Source organism: Protobothrops mucrosquamatus, unplaced genomic scaffold (genome assembly GCF_001527695.2).
Source record: "Protobothrops mucrosquamatus isolate PMUCROS unplaced genomic scaffold, P.Mucros_1.0 scaffold108, whole genome shotgun sequence".
NCBI classification, from domain to species: Eukaryota; Metazoa; Chordata; class Lepidosauria; order Squamata; family Viperidae; genus Protobothrops; species Protobothrops mucrosquamatus.
Window position 1 is genome coordinate 1,217,927 of NW_015386480.1, and position 10,992 is coordinate 1,228,918.

The window sequence follows — 10,992 nt, forward strand, 5'->3', positions numbered from 1 at the left end:
CTTGTTTGCAATGTGTTCCTGTGGACTATTTCCTTCCTTTGGACTTGAGTTTTGCTGTTTGTGTTTTGGACTTATTGACAGGTTTGTCACCCAAATAAAAGGGATTTTGTTTTGTTTTAAAGTCTCCAGCCTATTGTATCAGCAGGGGTTTGGTCCTTGTGCCTCTAACAAGGACGGCAATAGGCTGGGATAGAACAGTAGCTGTATGACAGACGACTTAAAGAAGCAGGAGAAAGATTCCAGGAATTTAAAATGGGGGGCTGACCTAAGGAGCAGATTCTGGGGTGCTGTATCATGGAGAATGTCTTCTTATATATGACTTCCAAATTCTCTGTATTAAAGCTACCTATCTAACCTTCTTATGTTTACTTGCAACAAATGGTTTAATTACCATACATGGTATTGCTTCCCTGACCATCTCCAATGCTCCTATCTGGTTCTCTGAGCTGTTTAGTTAAACAAGTTCCTTGATACAGCATCCGATTGATGGGCTAGACCTGAAGAATAAAGATTACACTGGAGTCTTGCTGGAAGAATTGGCACTTCATTGGCTTTCCTATCCCTGCTCAGATTCCATCTGCATATGTGTGTATGTGTGTGTGATGTCACATGGTTATATCTATCTCTCTGTCTATATCAGTCAGTCTGTCTGTCACTACTCTCTCATGTATCTGGATATCTACCTATCTCTCTCTCCATACAAAGTCATGACAGAAGTACCAAAGATTGAGTTTGAGTCATGACTTTGTCCTACATGTTTCACTATTTTCTCATCACTGAGCTTTGTGCTAGATGACTGCTGTGGAGTTTTGTTGGGATAGGAATGAAGATGTCCTACCACTGTTATGGGCAGCCTAAGCATTAAACATTAATATATTATTTTGTGGATAACAAGACCTCTATCCATCTCTTAGATAATTTGGTGGAGATTTTATGAAACATATTCCATCCTTACCTCTTGTTTCTTTCCTTGAATAGATTTTAGCTCTTGCCCAGAAACCATGAAAAGTTTAATATCTTGCTCACCTACTGTAGCTCCCCATAGTCAATCAGAATCCACTGACCAAATGCATTTAAAATTATTGAATCTTACCAATAAAGGAGAATATTTGTAGCTCAGAATTGAAATGAGGGGTCCTTGGTGCTCTCTGAGCTTGGTTGTTTTCTTGCAGACATTTCATTTCTCAAACTATGTACCATCATCAGTGCTAGTAAGGAGTGGGGTTTATATTCTGGTATTTTGGGTTGGTCTAGGATGGTCACAATTTCCCAGTTGAATCAGAGCAGCACACAAGCCAACCAAAGCCCTCCAAAATATCCTAAGTAAACCAAAAGACCCAGCAGCCCCAGAAGAAAAAACAGGAGTCATCTACAACTCACAGTGTAATGACTGCAACAGCCACTATGTAGGACAAACAGGTAGAAGACTAGCAGAACACCAGCTAGCAGTTAGAAGACATGGTGAAAACTCTTTAATTTCACAACTTATGGACAGACTTAACCAGTGCTTCAATGGCTGTAGTTAAGAAACACTGACAATCAGTGCTCTTTAAAAGGAATTTAGAAGGGAAGTGAGGCATGATAGAGGTATTTCAATTATGCATGGGACAGAAGATACATTGGGAGTGAATTTTTTCATCCTCTCTCCGAATGTTAGAATTCCTTCCATTAAATCTAAATGTGGGAGAAGAAACAGATGGATTTGTGTCTCTGTGTGTAGTGATACTACATAACACGCTGCCAACAGTTAGGATCAAGAGAAGCTAGGCTGAATTATTTCAAATGGAATCATTTGAAATGGGTTCCTGGAAATCCAGACATATAATAGCTACTGACATTTGTGTCTTTGATCATATCTGCCATCAAAAACAGCCAGCCCCAAACAGAGGTTTCTAGGAAGGACTGGTGAGCTCCCAAAGGCATCCAAATAGCCTGGACTGGTTGGCTAGCCCAGTGAGACTCTGGTCACCTTCTCATGTTCTTAAACCACAGGAAACTCATCTTCTGTAAGGCTTCCTGAAGGCCATCTCATGGGCCAGTGAATTTCATCAATTAATTCCCAACCACGTCATGACACAAGGGGCCTCTATCCTTTCCTCCAAGGCAAAAGTATTGCACAATAGGCCACTCCTCAAAACATCCAGAGGGGAAGGGAGCTCCTCTTTTTTTAATTTCTATTTCAGATATTTCCTCCCTCCCTCCCTCTCTTCCAGGCAACTAATGCCTTTCAGGTGCTTTTTGCCTACAACTCCCAGAATTCCAGAGTTCTGGGAAACATTATCCCATCAATTCTGGAATATGCCATCAGGGTGAGGCAAGTTGATGAAGATCATATTTCCTTGGCCTCAAAGGGATGTGAAGCTGATTTCTTCCTATCTTTCAACAAGTCGGAGTGTGGTCCAATTGTTTATGTAGTTTCCTTTTAATAGTTTTTCCCCCAATTGCCAATTTCTGTTTTATTTCAAGATGTCCAAACCATTTATATTGCTCACCCACTCATGCAGGCAGCTCATCTCTTTCCTTTGCCCAAGCCTGTTTGCCAAAGGAGCAAAAGCCCCAACGGTGATTAATCTTTGCTTAGGAGTTTTGTCAACTGCTTACTTTCCTTCAAACAGCTATCCAGTTCTTTAAATCCATCTGGCATATTCCTTATCCCTCCGTCTCCACCCCAGCTTGCCTCCTTTTTCTCTTTTTACTCAAGAAAAAGAAAACTAAACACAAGTGCAATTAGAATACTCCAGGTGTGTGATATCACAACTTGCAGAACTGTCTGAGGCTTTAATCTGATTTGCTTTTTAACTTTTAGCAGCAACCCTGGATTCCTTTGGCCTCTCATTCTGCCAATCTTGTTTTCATCTTTCAGAGATGCAGAAGTTTGCTTTGCGGGGAAACTTTGACCTGTGCTGTCTTGGCATCCCAATGGGCTGAAGGTGTATTCAACTCAGGCACTCATCACCGCCAGCCTGTAAGAAAAATTGGTCAAGTATTTGGAGGGTGCCAGGAAGGGAAGGGCTGGTAGAGAGAAATGCCAGATGTGACATCGCTTCTTGGGACAATTTTGGTCCTTCCTTCCTTCCTTCCTTCCTTCCTTCCTTCCTTCCTTCCTTCCTTCCTTCCTTCCTTCATTCTTTCTTTCTTTCTTTCTTTCTTTCTTTCTTTCACTCTTGCCTTCTCTCATTCTTTCATTCTTGCCTTCTCTCATTATTTTCTTCATTTTCACTTGTAGACCACCCTACTCATGTAACTATGGGATGTGTGCAATACAGTAAACCAACAAGGCAATGACATTTTATTTGTTTGTATTTAACATTTCTATCGCACTGCAGTCAAAGACTCTGTGTGGCCTAAATAGGATATGAAATCAAGGAGAACACCTACAGTACAAGCTAACATAAAACAATGCAGATGGAGATATTTCAGACATTTAAAAACCCATCTCTGGGGAAAAAGAGCAGAAAAGAAATAAACAAAGAAAAAATACCATCTATATAAAACTGAGTACAAATTTTAAAGTAGCATTAGATCAACGCTGCACCTAAAAGTAATGAAAACCATTATTAAAATCAAGGCAATATTTAATAAATAAAAATAAAAATATAATAAGAATATATAATCAGAATAATAAGAATTATAAATAATAAGAATTAAACAACAGTGTTTATCTGACTGAAAAAAATCTATATTTAACAAATCAGACAAGAGTTGGTATGGTTAAGTACTGTATTAAGAAAATCCAAATTATGTAACGCCCTTTTGCTCTACAAGGGTTCTGTGCTCTTAAAATTATAAATCTTTCTTCGTGCTCCAGTTTTCTAGAATGTACTGGAATGGTATTACTATTTCTTTAAAAAGGAAAAGTTACATGAGAATTAATATAGTTAAATATGAGCAGTTAGAAAAAAAGGGAACCATAGCCACAGCAGAAGAGCTCTGGTAAAAAAAATAAATAGGGTGGATCTAATTTTCAACAGCTGCCAATTCCTGTTTCCTGAACATCTGTGAAGATCTCTTATAGGTGCAGGTTCTACAGCTGACATAAAACACAACATGAGACTCACAATCCTGGCAGATTTGTTAGGAATTTGTTGAAGACAGGCTGCCTCGTAGGACCTTTGTCTATAAAAGCTACCCATGTACCAGTGACTCCAGCAAATCACAGAGTCAGAGGTTGATTTATACAGAATAATACAGAATAACAGAGTTGAAAGGGAATTTGTAGGTCATCTAGTCCAACCTCCTGCTCTAGCAGGAAACCCTATACCATTTCTGATGGATGGTAGTCTAGTCTCTTCTTGAAAGCCTCCAGTGATGAAGCACCCACAACTTCTGAAGGGAAACCATTCCGTTGGTTGATTGTTCTCACTATCAGAAAATTTCTCCTTATTTCTAAGCTGAATCTCTCCTTGATCAGTTTCCATCCATTGTTCCTCGTCTGGCCTTCAGGTGTTTTGGAAAATAGGTTGACCCCCTCCTCTCTGTGACAGCCCCTTAAATATTGGAACACTGCTATCATGTCTCCCCTGGTCCTTCACTTCACTAGACTAGACATGCCCAGTTCCTGCAACCGTTCTTCATATGTTTTAGCCTCCAGCCCCCTAATCATCTTTGTTGCTCTTCTCTGCACTCTTTCTATAGTCTCAACATCTTTTTTATAGTGTGGTGACTGTTCTGTTTTAGAATCAGAGACATCGAAGCGAGGCAGGAATAACAAAACACAACTTCTTTATTGAGATCACAAACAGAACAGAACAGCAAACAAAATGGCGCTGGCCCTTTTATACTCCCTTTGCAGGGACAGCATCAGCCTATCAATGCAAGGTTAGTCTCCCACCTTGCACATGCTCACAAGGCTGGAGACAGCCTGTCTGGTCCCAGGCAACCACATGGTCTGCCCGGGCCTTCTGCAGCCTCCTGAGCCTGCTGAGTCATTCAGCAGGTCCAGGACATAACACCCCTTCCCCTTGGATAAAACAATAAGTGAATACTTACTGTTTTTATAGCAGCATACATATACATGGGTTCAATTAAGCATGTTGTTATTTCTAACAATGATGCCTGCACGCAGGCAGACCCAGTCATGACATTTCTCATATTTACAAGAATACCACATATTGTTTAATACTATCAAACAAAACACCCCAACTCTGAGTGTGCCCTTAGTTCAAGAGAACTATTAAGCCTCCCTTACATACATTCTATTTTTTCACAAGACTATTAGGCCTGTCCTGGAATTGACAAGAACCTTACATAGTCTTGTAAATGCTTGGGGGGACCCCTTGCTCGCTCTGATCTTCTTAGAGCTGTTGTGGGCGCCTGGCCTGCGAGCTCGCCTGCCAGGCTTGGCAGACCAGGATGTAGATGCCCCCTTGAATCCGGCGACCCTCCATCGTACTGACTGGCTGGAGCCTGTAACCCCAGACCAGAGTTCCTTGGTGGGGTGGAATTTCCCGAGTCCACAATGGACCCCTCTTGGGAGCACTGTCCCATGAGCCCAAGACCAGCAGATGGAGAAGCCTGTAGTGCCGGTTGATTGGCCAAATCCATAGACCCAGTGCCCGAGTCAGGAGCCGCCTCGTAAGCAGAACCCCCTTCTGGAGCCAGTGTATCCCCACTTTCACGGAGAGACTGTGGTCCATGATCGTAATCGTGGTCTTCCTCCCCCCCGAGAACAGAGCCAGGAGCAGAAGTGTTGCTGGGAAGCCTCCAGTGTAATTAATCGATGTGCCGCCTTAACACATGACCATCGTCCAAGGCCACTTCGTATGACAGTGGCCCAGAGACCTTGCATGCCACTGCGGTCACCCAGAGATGTCCAGGTCCATAGTTCCTTGCCCAGACCGGATTGCCCACCTGTAGTCTCCTAGGTGCCCACGGCTGTGACACCTGTGAAGCCACCCGGTCTGCGTGCAACCTGTCCAGTTTGGTAATGAGTCTGCGACCCCAGCGGAGTTCAGCTGGGCTCTTCCCAGTGGCAGTACAAGGTGTGGTGCGGTGGCAAAGAAGAAAGTCAGCTAACCTGTGATGCCAGTTGCCGTGAGTGATTCTCTTTAAAGCATCTTTGGTAGTATGCACCATACGCTCAGCCTGGCCGTTGGAAGCTGGATGGAACAGCGCAGATGTGGCATGCCGGATCATGTTGGCTTGAAGAAAAGTCTGAAACTCAGAAGACGTGAATTAGGATCCGTTGTCGGAGACAAGGACGTCTAGAAGACCATGTGAGGCAAAGATTCCTCTCAGCACCTGGATGGTCCTAGCAGTAGTAGTGGAGGAGACAGGAACGACCTCTAGCCACTTGGAATGGCTGTCCACGAGGAGAAGGACGAATTGCCCCTGAAAGGGCCCAGCGTAGTCGATGTGTACCCTCGACCATGAAGTATGTGTCTCCTCCCACCTATGTACAGGGGCCTGAGGCATTTCAGGCCTTGACTGTTGGCACACTTGGCACCCATGAACCTGGGTCTCGATCTCTTTATCGAGCCCAGGCCACCATAGATGGCTACGCGCAAGCGACTTCATCCGGACAATTCCGGGATGACCTTCATGTAAAGATTGCAAGACTCTAGTCCTCAATGAGGCTGGGATGACTACCCTGCTTCCCCATAGGATACACTCCTTGAAAGTGGAAAGCTCGTGTTTCCTCTGCCAGAAACTCTGGAATTCTGAGCCTGGACACATGTCAGGCCATCCTGACAACACCCATGTCAGCATGCATGTAAGCGTGTGATCAGTGGCAGTTTCTGCAGCCATGTCCCTAGCATTGAGGGGAGATTCAGGCAATTCTTGAATAGAGAGAATGCGAAGAGCAGGAGCAGGATCTGCCTCTACCTGCAGTAGAGGTAATCTGCTGAGGCCATCTGCATAGCCCATTTCTTTAGCTGGTTTGTGGACCAGAGTATAGTCATATGCTGACAGGAAAATTGACCATCTCAGCATTCTAGGGGATATTATATGAGGGGTTTGTTTGTTTGTTTGTTGTAAACAAACCCAGCAGAGGCTTATGGTCTGTGTAGACCGTGAAATGGTGGCCATATAAGAAATCATGGAATTTCTTTATGCCAGCCACTATTGCCAAGGCTTCTCTGTCAATCTGCGCGTAATTACGCTCTGCAGATGAGAGAGTTCTGGAGTAGTAGGCCACAGGGACTTGCATCCCATCAGCCTTGAGGTGGCTCAGCACAGCCCCAACCCCATAAGGGGATGCATCACAGGCTATGCATATAGGCAATTGCTCATTGAAATGAGCTAACACAGCATTTGAGGAAAGCAAGGCCTTGACCTCTGAAAAGCTCTTTTCATGGACTTGTGTCCACTGCCAAGGAGCCTGTTTATCCAAGAGCCGGTGTAATGGCTCAGCCACTGCAGCCTTGTGAGGTAGAAATGCATGGTAAAAGTTTAACAGTCCCAGAAAAAACTGAAGTTCGCTTTTGGACTTGGGACTTGGGGCCTGCTGAATTGCTTTGAGCTTGGATTCAGCAGGATGGATGCCTTCAGCATCAATACGGAACCCCAGAAATTCAGTGGAGGTAACTCCAATCTTACATTTGTCTTGCTTCAGCTTCAGCCCTGCTTGGCGGAAACGCAGCAAGACAACCCTCAGCCTTTCAGCTAAGTTCCCAGATGACTCCCCAGCAATGAGGACATCATCAAAGTAGGGACAGACCCCAGGAATACCACGGAGCGTTCGCTCCATCACATTCTGGAATATTCCAGGGGCCACATTAACCCCAAACTGCAGCCTTTTTACCTTAAAGGCTCCCTGGTGCGTCACAATTGTTTGGGCCTCAGCCGTTGCCTCATCAACAGGTAGCTGTTGATAGGCCTGAGCCAAATCAAGCTTTGCCAAGATTTCCCCCCCCCCTTGAGTGAGGCCAGAATGTGGGTCACCACAGGCACCAGGTAGGCATGCTGCTGCAATGCCTTATTTAGTGTACATTTATAGTCCGCACAAATTCGGACTTCTCCATTGGCCTTCAGTGGCATGACTATAGGGGTTTCCCATGGACTAGAGTCCACAGGTTCTAAGATGCCCTGCTGGAGCAGCTTGTCCAGCTCTGCATCTATTTTGTTCTTTAGGGCAAAAGGCACCCTTCGGGGCTTGATCCTGATGGGTATGATGTCTGGGTCTAAACATAAAGCAATGGGAGGCCCCTTGTATGAGCCAAGCTCTGAACTGAACACATCAGAAAACTCCTTGCAAACTTCTGCAAGGCCTGACGTTTGCAGATTGTGAAGTCCAGTCACTTGAATCCCAAGGGCCTCGAATCAATCGAGTCCAATAAGACTCGTACGATCACCCCCAACTACCACCACATCTAGCAGCCCTTCAAAACTCCTACACTGCACCTTGAGCGTGGCCTCCCCCTTCATGCTGACTCTGGAATTCTGGAAGTCAGTAAGGATTAAATTTGAAGGCCTAAGTTTAACTCGTAGGCCACTTCTGCTGCAAACCTTATTAAAGGTGTCTAAGGAAATGATCGATAGAGCGGACCCTGTGTCCAACTCCATCGACAATGGAACCCCTTGCAACTTCATGTCAATGTGAAGCTTCTTTTTAAGTGGCCTGTGAACCCCAGTTTTGAAAACGCCCCTGCGGGACGTGCAGAAGCCCACCCTGTTTTGGCTGGGGACCTTGGTACCTTTCAGAGGCAATTCTTCTGGAGACCGGTTCTTCTGGCGACCCAAACAGACAGAGGCAATGTGGCCTTGCCTGCCACATGCCCGGCAGATAGCAGAGCGGAACCGGCAGTCAGAGCGCTTGTGGCAACCTCCACATCCAAAACACCGAGGGAATGAGGTTGTCTGCTGTCTACCTTCCTGAGGCCTTCTTCCTGCTTGCTGCTGAAGCCTGTTTACCTCCATCTCTGGCTCCTCTTCGGAATCCTCCCTCTTGATGGACGGTACTAGGCGTTGGGGGGTTCTTGGCAAGCCTCAAGGCTTTCACTGCTCCGCCTGCTGCTTCCTCAGCTACAATCTCTCTTAACGCATCTTGGAATGACACATCTTCTTTTGCAAAAAGTTTCTGTTGCAGCTCACGACTCCGAAGCCCACAAACTAAACGATCCCGGAGCCTCTCTTCTAGATCCTTGAATGCACAAGGTCTAGCTGCTTGTCTTAAGGCAGCAACAAAGTCCACAGCAGACTCACCAGGCCTCTGATCACTCTGCTCGAAGGCGTGCCTCCATGCAATTACTGAGAGCTTGGGTTCGAAGTGCTTTCACAGCATCCGCTTTAAGTCAGCATACACAATTGATTCCAGTGGTGCTGGGGCTACAAGATTCTCTGCAATATCGAAAGTCTCTTGCCCACAGACACACAGCAATGTAGCAGCTTTAAGGCCATCTTCTTGGACCTTGTTTACTCAAAAGTAATTCTCTACTCGAGCCACGTAGGAGCTCCAGCGCCCAGGGTGAGAAGTATCAAATTCTGATAGACGGCCTAGCTTTGACATCGTTACAACCTGAAGCCTCTTTGATGCCTCTTGCTGCAAGGTATGAGAAGGGGTCCCACGAAGCTGAGCTCACCTCCAGCGTTCTCGTACTGGCAGGCAATTGCTTCCTCTGGACGCCGAACTTTCCAGCGCTTCAGGCCTCCTCTGGTAAGTCAGCCTAGCTTCTCCTGTTGTTCTTCTTGCAGCCTATCCCACCTTTGTCACCAATGTTCTGTTTTAGAATCAGAGACATCGAAGCGAGGCAGGAGTAACAAAACACAACTTCTTTATTGAGATCACAAACAGAACAGAAGAGCAAACAAAATGGCACTGGCCCTTTTATACTCCCTTTGCAGGGACAGCATCAGTCTATCAATGCAAGGCTAGTCTCCCACCTTGCACATGCTCACAAGGCTGGAGACAGCCTGTCTGGTCCCAGGCAACCACATGATCTGCCCGGGCCTTCTGCAGCCTCCTGAGCCTGCTGAGTCATTCAGCAGGCCCAGGACATAACAGTGACCAAATTGGATGCCGTAGTCTAGGTGTGCCCTTACTAAGGCCTTTATAGAGTGGTATTAGTACCTCCCATGATCTTGATTCAATCCCTCCGTTAGTGCAACTTAGGATGGCATTGGCTTTTTTGGCTGCTGTGGCACACTGTTGGCTCACATTTAGTTGATTGTCCACTACAACTCCAAGACCCCTCTCACGGTTACTGCTATTAAGCCAGGTTTCACCTTATCTGTACATTTACTTTCAGTTTTTCTTGTCAAAGTGTAAGACTTTACTTTTCTCTACATTGAATTTCATTTTGTTAGATAGGGCCCAGTGTTCAAATCTGTTGAAACCCATCTGATCTTGAGCCTATCATGTAGGGCAGGAGTTCCCAACCAGGGGTGCTCACACCCCCTCGGGGTGCGAGATGATATTCCAGGGGGTGTGAAAACTTGGGTTTTTAAAATTATAGTATATATGCATAATTTGTTGCTGTTATTTTGAACTTTTGTAAGTGGTGCGAGAATATATCAAAAGCATTCTAGGGATGCGGGGTATAGAAAAGGTTGGGAACCACTGATCTAGGATGTTGGCTATTCCTGCCACTTAGTCTCATCTGTCAATTTGATAAGTTCCCCTTCTATTCCTTCATTTAAGTAGTTTATGAAGATATTGAAGAGTATTGGGCCTAGGAACTGTTTACTTCCATCCATGTAGACGTACTACCATTAAGGATTACTTGTTGAGTATGGTTTGTCAGCCAGTTAAAAATCTATCTGATGGTGATGCTGACTATCCTACTTTTTTTTAGCTTTCCAAGAAGTAGGTTGTGGTCTACTTTGTCGAATGCCTTACTGAAGTCTAAGTATACTATGCCCACAGCATTTTGCTGGTCTACTAATTTAGTTACTTGGTCAAAGAATGTAATAAGATTGGTTTGGCATGATTTGTTTTTAACAAACCCATGCAGGCTACTAAGGGGGTTGTTTTCCCCTTTAGGATTTTCATCCAAGGAATCTTTCCAAACATCTCTCTGAGTTTTTTAAAATCAGTTCTTTTAAAATCTAAGA

The 10,992-nt window shown here is 44.9% G+C and overlaps 1 pseudogene; it reads right to left on the minus strand.

The window, feature by feature from the left end:
• LOC107284630 overlaps positions 1-8,277 on the minus strand; it is a 19,305-nt pseudogene extending 11,028 nt beyond the window's left edge.
• Positions 8,278-10,992: the final 2,715 nt, after the last annotated feature.